General features: G+C 49.2%; 24 non-coding genes across 24 annotated transcripts; all 24 read right to left on the minus strand.

Moving 5' to 3' along the window:
* Positions 1-180: 180 nt before the first annotated feature.
* On the minus strand, positions 181-299 carry LOC138341419 (5S ribosomal RNA). Its single transcript, XR_011214214.1, has one exon. It is a non-coding gene; the product is annotated as a 5S ribosomal RNA (ribosomal RNA).
* A 236-nt stretch (positions 300-535) lies between these two features.
* Positions 536-654, minus strand: LOC138341420 (5S ribosomal RNA). Its single transcript, XR_011214215.1, has one exon. It is a non-coding gene; the product is annotated as a 5S ribosomal RNA (ribosomal RNA).
* Positions 655-890: 236 nt separating this feature from the next.
* Positions 891-1,009, minus strand: LOC138341421 (5S ribosomal RNA). The gene has a single exon (XR_011214216.1). It is a non-coding gene; the product is annotated as a 5S ribosomal RNA (ribosomal RNA).
* A 236-nt stretch (positions 1,010-1,245) lies between these two features.
* Positions 1,246-1,364, minus strand: LOC138341422 (5S ribosomal RNA). The gene has a single exon (XR_011214217.1). It is a non-coding gene; the product is annotated as a 5S ribosomal RNA (ribosomal RNA).
* Positions 1,365-1,600: 236 nt separating this feature from the next.
* On the minus strand, positions 1,601-1,719 carry LOC138341423 (5S ribosomal RNA). The gene has a single exon (XR_011214218.1). It is a non-coding gene; the product is annotated as a 5S ribosomal RNA (ribosomal RNA).
* A 236-nt stretch (positions 1,720-1,955) lies between these two features.
* On the minus strand, positions 1,956-2,074 carry LOC138341426 (5S ribosomal RNA). The gene has a single exon (XR_011214220.1). It is a non-coding gene; the product is annotated as a 5S ribosomal RNA (ribosomal RNA).
* Positions 2,075-2,310: 236 nt separating this feature from the next.
* Positions 2,311-2,429, minus strand: LOC138341427 (5S ribosomal RNA). Its single transcript, XR_011214221.1, has one exon. It is a non-coding gene; the product is annotated as a 5S ribosomal RNA (ribosomal RNA).
* A 236-nt stretch (positions 2,430-2,665) lies between these two features.
* Positions 2,666-2,784, minus strand: LOC138341428 (5S ribosomal RNA). The gene has a single exon (XR_011214222.1). It is a non-coding gene; the product is annotated as a 5S ribosomal RNA (ribosomal RNA).
* Positions 2,785-3,020: 236 nt separating this feature from the next.
* On the minus strand, positions 3,021-3,139 carry LOC138341429 (5S ribosomal RNA). Its single transcript, XR_011214223.1, has one exon. It is a non-coding gene; the product is annotated as a 5S ribosomal RNA (ribosomal RNA).
* Positions 3,140-3,375: 236 nt separating this feature from the next.
* Positions 3,376-3,494, minus strand: LOC138341430 (5S ribosomal RNA). Its single transcript, XR_011214224.1, has one exon. It is a non-coding gene; the product is annotated as a 5S ribosomal RNA (ribosomal RNA).
* Positions 3,495-3,730: 236 nt separating this feature from the next.
* LOC138341431 (5S ribosomal RNA) lies at positions 3,731-3,849 on the minus strand. The gene has a single exon (XR_011214225.1). It is a non-coding gene; the product is annotated as a 5S ribosomal RNA (ribosomal RNA).
* Positions 3,850-4,085: 236 nt separating this feature from the next.
* LOC138341432 (5S ribosomal RNA) lies at positions 4,086-4,204 on the minus strand. The gene has a single exon (XR_011214226.1). It is a non-coding gene; the product is annotated as a 5S ribosomal RNA (ribosomal RNA).
* A 236-nt stretch (positions 4,205-4,440) lies between these two features.
* LOC138341433 (5S ribosomal RNA) lies at positions 4,441-4,559 on the minus strand. The gene has a single exon (XR_011214227.1). It is a non-coding gene; the product is annotated as a 5S ribosomal RNA (ribosomal RNA).
* A 236-nt stretch (positions 4,560-4,795) lies between these two features.
* On the minus strand, positions 4,796-4,914 carry LOC138341434 (5S ribosomal RNA). Its single transcript, XR_011214228.1, has one exon. It is a non-coding gene; the product is annotated as a 5S ribosomal RNA (ribosomal RNA).
* Positions 4,915-5,150: 236 nt separating this feature from the next.
* On the minus strand, positions 5,151-5,269 carry LOC138341435 (5S ribosomal RNA). The gene has a single exon (XR_011214229.1). It is a non-coding gene; the product is annotated as a 5S ribosomal RNA (ribosomal RNA).
* A 236-nt stretch (positions 5,270-5,505) lies between these two features.
* Positions 5,506-5,624, minus strand: LOC138341437 (5S ribosomal RNA). Its single transcript, XR_011214231.1, has one exon. It is a non-coding gene; the product is annotated as a 5S ribosomal RNA (ribosomal RNA).
* A 236-nt stretch (positions 5,625-5,860) lies between these two features.
* On the minus strand, positions 5,861-5,979 carry LOC138341438 (5S ribosomal RNA). The gene has a single exon (XR_011214232.1). It is a non-coding gene; the product is annotated as a 5S ribosomal RNA (ribosomal RNA).
* A 236-nt stretch (positions 5,980-6,215) lies between these two features.
* Positions 6,216-6,334, minus strand: LOC138341439 (5S ribosomal RNA). The gene has a single exon (XR_011214233.1). It is a non-coding gene; the product is annotated as a 5S ribosomal RNA (ribosomal RNA).
* A 236-nt stretch (positions 6,335-6,570) lies between these two features.
* On the minus strand, positions 6,571-6,689 carry LOC138341440 (5S ribosomal RNA). Its single transcript, XR_011214234.1, has one exon. It is a non-coding gene; the product is annotated as a 5S ribosomal RNA (ribosomal RNA).
* Positions 6,690-6,925: 236 nt separating this feature from the next.
* Positions 6,926-7,044, minus strand: LOC138341441 (5S ribosomal RNA). The gene has a single exon (XR_011214235.1). It is a non-coding gene; the product is annotated as a 5S ribosomal RNA (ribosomal RNA).
* Positions 7,045-7,280: 236 nt separating this feature from the next.
* On the minus strand, positions 7,281-7,399 carry LOC138341442 (5S ribosomal RNA). Its single transcript, XR_011214236.1, has one exon. It is a non-coding gene; the product is annotated as a 5S ribosomal RNA (ribosomal RNA).
* Positions 7,400-7,635: 236 nt separating this feature from the next.
* Positions 7,636-7,754, minus strand: LOC138341443 (5S ribosomal RNA). Its single transcript, XR_011214237.1, has one exon. It is a non-coding gene; the product is annotated as a 5S ribosomal RNA (ribosomal RNA).
* Positions 7,755-7,991: 237 nt separating this feature from the next.
* Positions 7,992-8,110, minus strand: LOC138341444 (5S ribosomal RNA). The gene has a single exon (XR_011214238.1). It is a non-coding gene; the product is annotated as a 5S ribosomal RNA (ribosomal RNA).
* A 236-nt stretch (positions 8,111-8,346) lies between these two features.
* On the minus strand, positions 8,347-8,465 carry LOC138341445 (5S ribosomal RNA). Its single transcript, XR_011214239.1, has one exon. It is a non-coding gene; the product is annotated as a 5S ribosomal RNA (ribosomal RNA).
* Between the last annotated feature and the right edge of the window lie 126 nt (positions 8,466-8,591).

Here is an 8,591-nt window from a genome sequence, read left to right on the forward strand (position 1 = left end):
CCGCCCCCCGCTTTAAAACCCTCCACGCACCGACGCACGACGACGCCCGTCACGCCCATCCCCGACGCCACCATCCCATATCCTAATGACGCCTCAATCCGAACGTATTTTCCGCAAAAAAAAAAATAAATGAGTATATTTTTTTTTTTCAATTACGAGATCAAATTTCAACAAAAAGGAGGGATGCAACACGAGGACTTCCCAGGGGGTCACCCATCCTAGTACTACTCTCGCCCAAGCACGCTTAACTTCGGAGTTCTGATGGGATCCGGTGCGTTAGTGCTGGTATGATCGCATCCGTCATTCATTGCACTCTAAAATCTATTAAACACAACCTTCCTCCCAACGCCCTAGCCCGCCCCCCGCTTTAAAACCCTCCACGCACCGACGCACGACGACGCCCGTCACGCCCATCCCCGACGCCACCATCCCATATCCTAATGACGCCTCAATCCGAACGTATTTTCCGCAAAAAAAAAAATAAATGAGTATATTTTTTTTTTTCAATTACGAGATCAAATTTCAACAAAAAGGAGGGATGCAACACGAGGACTTCCCAGGGGGTCACCCATCCTAGTACTACTCTCGCCCAAGCACGCTTAACTTCGGAGTTCTGATGGGATCCGGTGCGTTAGTGCTGGTATGATCGCATCCGTCATTCATTGCACTCTAAAATCTATTAAACACAACCTTCCTCCCAACGCCCTAGCCCGCCCCCCGCTTTAAAACCCTCCACGCACCGACGCACGACGACGCCCGTCACGCCCATCCCCGACGCCACCATCCCATATCCTAATGACGCCTCAATCCGAACGTATTTTCCGCAAAAAAAAAAATAAATGAGTATATTTTTTTTTTTCAATTACGAGATCAAATTTCAACAAAAAGGAGGGATGCAACACGAGGACTTCCCAGGGGGTCACCCATCCTAGTACTACTCTCGCCCAAGCACGCTTAACTTCGGAGTTCTGATGGGATCCGGTGCGTTAGTGCTGGTATGATCGCATCCGTCATTCATTGCACTCTAAAATCTATTAAACACAACCTTCCTCCCAACGCCCTAGCCCGCCCCCCGCTTTAAAACCCTCCACGCACCGACGCACGACGACGCCCGTCACGCCCATCCCCGACGCCACCATCCCATATCCTAATGACGCCTCAATCCGAACGTATTTTCCGCAAAAAAAAAAATAAATGAGTATATTTTTTTTTTTCAATTACGAGATCAAATTTCAACAAAAAGGAGGGATGCAACACGAGGACTTCCCAGGGGGTCACCCATCCTAGTACTACTCTCGCCCAAGCACGCTTAACTTCGGAGTTCTGATGGGATCCGGTGCGTTAGTGCTGGTATGATCGCATCCGTCATTCATTGCACTCTAAAATCTATTAAACACAACCTTCCTCCCAACGCCCTAGCCCGCCCCCCGCTTTAAAACCCTCCACGCACCGACGCACGACGACGCCCGTCACGCCCATCCCCGACGCCACCATCCCATATCCTAATGACGCCTCAATCCGAACGTATTTTCCGCAAAAAAAAAAATAAATGAGTATATTTTTTTTTTTCAATTACGAGATCAAATTTCAACAAAAAGGAGGGATGCAACACGAGGACTTCCCAGGGGGTCACCCATCCTAGTACTACTCTCGCCCAAGCACGCTTAACTTCGGAGTTCTGATGGGATCCGGTGCGTTAGTGCTGGTATGATCGCATCCGTCATTCATTGCACTCTAAAATCTATTAAACACAACCTTCCTCCCAACGCCCTAGCCCGCCCCCCGCTTTAAAACCCTCCACGCACCGACGCACGACGACGCCCGTCACGCCCATCCCCGACGCCACCATCCCATATCCTAATGACGCCTCAATCCGAACGTATTTTCCGCAAAAAAAAAAATAAATGAGTATATTTTTTTTTTTCAATTACGAGATCAAATTTCAACAAAAAGGAGGGATGCAACACGAGGACTTCCCAGGGGGTCACCCATCCTAGTACTACTCTCGCCCAAGCACGCTTAACTTCGGAGTTCTGATGGGATCCGGTGCGTTAGTGCTGGTATGATCGCATCCGTCATTCATTGCACTCTAAAATCTATTAAACACAACCTTCCTCCCAACGCCCTAGCCCGCCCCCCGCTTTAAAACCCTCCACGCACCGACGCACGACGACGCCCGTCACGCCCATCCCCGACGCCACCATCCCATATCCTAATGACGCCTCAATCCGAACGTATTTTCCGCAAAAAAAAAAATAAATGAGTATATTTTTTTTTTTCAATTACGAGATCAAATTTCAACAAAAAGGAGGGATGCAACACGAGGACTTCCCAGGGGGTCACCCATCCTAGTACTACTCTCGCCCAAGCACGCTTAACTTCGGAGTTCTGATGGGATCCGGTGCGTTAGTGCTGGTATGATCGCATCCGTCATTCATTGCACTCTAAAATCTATTAAACACAACCTTCCTCCCAACGCCCTAGCCCGCCCCCCGCTTTAAAACCCTCCACGCACCGACGCACGACGACGCCCGTCACGCCCATCCCCGACGCCACCATCCCATATCCTAATGACGCCTCAATCCGAACGTATTTTCCGCAAAAAAAAAAATAAATGAGTATATTTTTTTTTTTCAATTACGAGATCAAATTTCAACAAAAAGGAGGGATGCAACACGAGGACTTCCCAGGGGGTCACCCATCCTAGTACTACTCTCGCCCAAGCACGCTTAACTTCGGAGTTCTGATGGGATCCGGTGCGTTAGTGCTGGTATGATCGCATCCGTCATTCATTGCACTCTAAAATCTATTAAACACAACCTTCCTCCCAACGCCCTAGCCCGCCCCCCGCTTTAAAACCCTCCACGCACCGACGCACGACGACGCCCGTCACGCCCATCCCCGACGCCACCATCCCATATCCTAATGACGCCTCAATCCGAACGTATTTTCCGCAAAAAAAAAAATAAATGAGTATATTTTTTTTTTTCAATTACGAGATCAAATTTCAACAAAAAGGAGGGATGCAACACGAGGACTTCCCAGGGGGTCACCCATCCTAGTACTACTCTCGCCCAAGCACGCTTAACTTCGGAGTTCTGATGGGATCCGGTGCGTTAGTGCTGGTATGATCGCATCCGTCATTCATTGCACTCTAAAATCTATTAAACACAACCTTCCTCCCAACGCCCTAGCCCGCCCCCCGCTTTAAAACCCTCCACGCACCGACGCACGACGACGCCCGTCACGCCCATCCCCGACGCCACCATCCCATATCCTAATGACGCCTCAATCCGAACGTATTTTCCGCAAAAAAAAAAATAAATGAGTATATTTTTTTTTTTCAATTACGAGATCAAATTTCAACAAAAAGGAGGGATGCAACACGAGGACTTCCCAGGGGGTCACCCATCCTAGTACTACTCTCGCCCAAGCACGCTTAACTTCGGAGTTCTGATGGGATCCGGTGCGTTAGTGCTGGTATGATCGCATCCGTCATTCATTGCACTCTAAAATCTATTAAACACAACCTTCCTCCCAACGCCCTAGCCCGCCCCCCGCTTTAAAACCCTCCACGCACCGACGCACGACGACGCCCGTCACGCCCATCCCCGACGCCACCATCCCATATCCTAATGACGCCTCAATCCGAACGTATTTTCCGCAAAAAAAAAAATAAATGAGTATATTTTTTTTTTTCAATTACGAGATCAAATTTCAACAAAAAGGAGGGATGCAACACGAGGACTTCCCAGGGGGTCACCCATCCTAGTACTACTCTCGCCCAAGCACGCTTAACTTCGGAGTTCTGATGGGATCCGGTGCGTTAGTGCTGGTATGATCGCATCCGTCATTCATTGCACTCTAAAATCTATTAAACACAACCTTCCTCCCAACGCCCTAGCCCGCCCCCCGCTTTAAAACCCTCCACGCACCGACGCACGACGACGCCCGTCACGCCCATCCCCGACGCCACCATCCCATATCCTAATGACGCCTCAATCCGAACGTATTTTCCGCAAAAAAAAAAATAAATGAGTATATTTTTTTTTTTCAATTACGAGATCAAATTTCAACAAAAAGGAGGGATGCAACACGAGGACTTCCCAGGGGGTCACCCATCCTAGTACTACTCTCGCCCAAGCACGCTTAACTTCGGAGTTCTGATGGGATCCGGTGCGTTAGTGCTGGTATGATCGCATCCGTCATTCATTGCACTCTAAAATCTATTAAACACAACCTTCCTCCCAACGCCCTAGCCCGCCCCCCGCTTTAAAACCCTCCACGCACCGACGCACGACGACGCCCGTCACGCCCATCCCCGACGCCACCATCCCATATCCTAATGACGCCTCAATCCGAACGTATTTTCCGCAAAAAAAAAAATAAATGAGTATATTTTTTTTTTTCAATTACGAGATCAAATTTCAACAAAAAGGAGGGATGCAACACGAGGACTTCCCAGGGGGTCACCCATCCTAGTACTACTCTCGCCCAAGCACGCTTAACTTCGGAGTTCTGATGGGATCCGGTGCGTTAGTGCTGGTATGATCGCATCCGTCATTCATTGCACTCTAAAATCTATTAAACACAACCTTCCTCCCAACGCCCTAGCCCGCCCCCCGCTTTAAAACCCTCCACGCACCGACGCACGACGACGCCCGTCACGCCCATCCCCGACGCCACCATCCCATATCCTAATGACGCCTCAATCCGAACGTATTTTCCGCAAAAAAAAAAATAAATGAGTATATTTTTTTTTTTCAATTACGAGATCAAATTTCAACAAAAAGGAGGGATGCAACACGAGGACTTCCCAGGGGGTCACCCATCCTAGTACTACTCTCGCCCAAGCACGCTTAACTTCGGAGTTCTGATGGGATCCGGTGCGTTAGTGCTGGTATGATCGCATCCGTCATTCATTGCACTCTAAAATCTATTAAACACAACCTTCCTCCCAACGCCCTAGCCCGCCCCCCGCTTTAAAACCCTCCACGCACCGACGCACGACGACGCCCGTCACGCCCATCCCCGACGCCACCATCCCATATCCTAATGACGCCTCAATCCGAACGTATTTTCCGCAAAAAAAAAAATAAATGAGTATATTTTTTTTTTTCAATTACGAGATCAAATTTCAACAAAAAGGAGGGATGCAACACGAGGACTTCCCAGGGGGTCACCCATCCTAGTACTACTCTCGCCCAAGCACGCTTAACTTCGGAGTTCTGATGGGATCCGGTGCGTTAGTGCTGGTATGATCGCATCCGTCATTCATTGCACTCTAAAATCTATTAAACACAACCTTCCTCCCAACGCCCTAGCCCGCCCCCCGCTTTAAAACCCTCCACGCACCGACGCACGACGACGCCCGTCACGCCCATCCCCGACGCCACCATCCCATATCCTAATGACGCCTCAATCCGAACGTATTTTCCGCAAAAAAAAAAATAAATGAGTATATTTTTTTTTTTCAATTACGAGATCAAATTTCAACAAAAAGGAGGGATGCAACACGAGGACTTCCCAGGGGGTCACCCATCCTAGTACTACTCTCGCCCAAGCACGCTTAACTTCGGAGTTCTGATGGGATCCGGTGCGTTAGTGCTGGTATGATCGCATCCGTCATTCATTGCACTCTAAAATCTATTAAACACAACCTTCCTCCCAACGCCCTAGCCCGCCCCCCGCTTTAAAACCCTCCACGCACCGACGCACGACGACGCCCGTCACGCCCATCCCCGACGCCACCATCCCATATCCTAATGACGCCTCAATCCGAACGTATTTTCCGCAAAAAAAAAAATAAATGAGTATATTTTTTTTTTTCAATTACGAGATCAAATTTCAACAAAAAGGAGGGATGCAACACGAGGACTTCCCAGGGGGTCACCCATCCTAGTACTACTCTCGCCCAAGCACGCTTAACTTCGGAGTTCTGATGGGATCCGGTGCGTTAGTGCTGGTATGATCGCATCCGTCATTCATTGCACTCTAAAATCTATTAAACACAACCTTCCTCCCAACGCCCTAGCCCGCCCCCCGCTTTAAAACCCTCCACGCACCGACGCACGACGACGCCCGTCACGCCCATCCCCGACGCCACCATCCCATATCCTAATGACGCCTCAATCCGAACGTATTTTCCGCAAAAAAAAAAATAAATGAGTATATTTTTTTTTTTCAATTACGAGATCAAATTTCAACAAAAAGGAGGGATGCAACACGAGGACTTCCCAGGGGGTCACCCATCCTAGTACTACTCTCGCCCAAGCACGCTTAACTTCGGAGTTCTGATGGGATCCGGTGCGTTAGTGCTGGTATGATCGCATCCGTCATTCATTGCACTCTAAAATCTATTAAACACAACCTTCCTCCCAACGCCCTAGCCCGCCCCCCGCTTTAAAACCCTCCACGCACCGACGCACGACGACGCCCGTCACGCCCATCCCCGACGCCACCATCCCATATCCTAATGACGCCTCAATCCGAACGTATTTTCCGCAAAAAAAAAAATAAATGAGTATATTTTTTTTTTTCAATTACGAGATCAAATTTCAACAAAAAGGAGGGATGCAACACGAGGACTTCCCAGGGGGTCACCCATCCTAGTACTACTCTCGCCCAAGCACGCTTAACTTCGGAGTTCTGATGGGATCCGGTGCGTTAGTGCTGGTATGATCGCATCCGTCATTCATTGCACTCTAAAATCTATTAAACACAACCTTCCTCCCAACGCCCTAGCCCGCCCCCCGCTTTAAAACCCTCCACGCACCGACGCACGACGACGCCCGTCACGCCCATCCCCGACGCCACCATCCCATATCCTAATGACGCCTCAATCCGAACGTATTTTCCGCAAAAAAAAAAATAAATGAGTATATTTTTTTTTTTCAATTACGAGATCAAATTTCAACAAAAAGGAGGGATGCAACACGAGGACTTCCCAGGGGGTCACCCATCCTAGTACTACTCTCGCCCAAGCACGCTTAACTTCGGAGTTCTGATGGGATCCGGTGCGTTAGTGCTGGTATGATCGCATCCGTCATTCATTGCACTCTAAAATCTATTAAACACAACCTTCCTCCCAACGCCCTAGCCCGCCCCCCGCTTTAAAACCCTCCACGCACCGACGCACGACGACGCCCGTCACGCCCATCCCCGACGCCACCATCCCATATCCTAATGACGCCTCAATCCGAACGTATTTTCCGCAAAAAAAAAAATAAATGAGTATATTTTTTTTTTTCAATTACGAGATCAAATTTCAACAAAAAGGAGGGATGCAACACGAGGACTTCCCAGGGGGTCACCCATCCTAGTACTACTCTCGCCCAAGCACGCTTAACTTCGGAGTTCTGATGGGATCCGGTGCGTTAGTGCTGGTATGATCGCATCCGTCATTCATTGCACTCTAAAATCTATTAAACACAACCTTCCTCCCAACGCCCTAGCCCGCCCCCCGCTTTAAAACCCTCCACGCACCGACGCACGACGACGCCCGTCACGCCCATCCCCGACGCCACCATCCCATATCCTAATGACGCCTCAATCCGAACGTATTTTCCGCAAAAAAAAAAATAAATGAGTATATTTTTTTTTTTCAATTACGAGATCAAATTTCAACAAAAAGGAGGGATGCAACACGAGGACTTCCCAGGGGGTCACCCATCCTAGTACTACTCTCGCCCAAGCACGCTTAACTTCGGAGTTCTGATGGGATCCGGTGCGTTAGTGCTGGTATGATCGCATCCGTCATTCATTGCACTCTAAAATCTATTAAACACAACCTTCCTCCCAACGCCCTAGCCCGCCCCCCGCTTTAAAACCCTCCACGCACCGACGCACGACGACGCCCGTCACGCCCATACCCCGACGCCACCATCCCATATCCTAATGACGCCTCAATCCGAACGTATTTTCCGCAAAAAAAAAAATAAATGAGTATATTTTTTTTTTTCAATTACGAGATCAAATTTCAACAAAAAGGAGGGATGCAACACGAGGACTTCCCAGGGGGTCACCCATCCTAGTACTACTCTCGCCCAAGCACGCTTAACTTCGGAGTTCTGATGGGATCCGGTGCGTTAGTGCTGGTATGATCGCATCCGTCATTCATTGCACTCTAAAATCTATTAAACACAACCTTCCTCCCAACGCCCTAGCCCGCCCCCCGCTTTAAAACCCTCCACGCACCGACGCACGACGACGCCCGTCACGCCCATCCCCGACGCCACCATCCCATATCCTAATGACGCCTCAATCCGAACGTATTTTCCGCAAAAAAAAAAATAAATGAGTATATTTTTTTTTTTCAATTACGAGATCAAATTTCAACAAAAAGGAGGGATGCAACACGAGGACTTCCCAGGGGGTCACCCATCCTAGTACTACTCTCGCCCAAGCACGCTTAACTTCGGAGTTCTGATGGGATCCGGTGCGTTAGTGCTGGTATGATCGCATCCGTCATTCATTGCACTCTAAAATCTATTAAACACAACCTTCCTCCCAACGCCCTAGCCCGCCCCCCCCAGCTTTAAAAACCCTCCACGCACCGACGCACGAGACGCCCGTCACGCCCCATCCCCGAC

The sequence above is a fragment of the Solanum lycopersicum genome, chromosome 1, assembly GCF_036512215.1.
Source record: "Solanum lycopersicum chromosome 1, SLM_r2.1".
Taxonomy (NCBI): Eukaryota; Viridiplantae; Streptophyta; class Magnoliopsida; order Solanales; family Solanaceae; genus Solanum; species Solanum lycopersicum.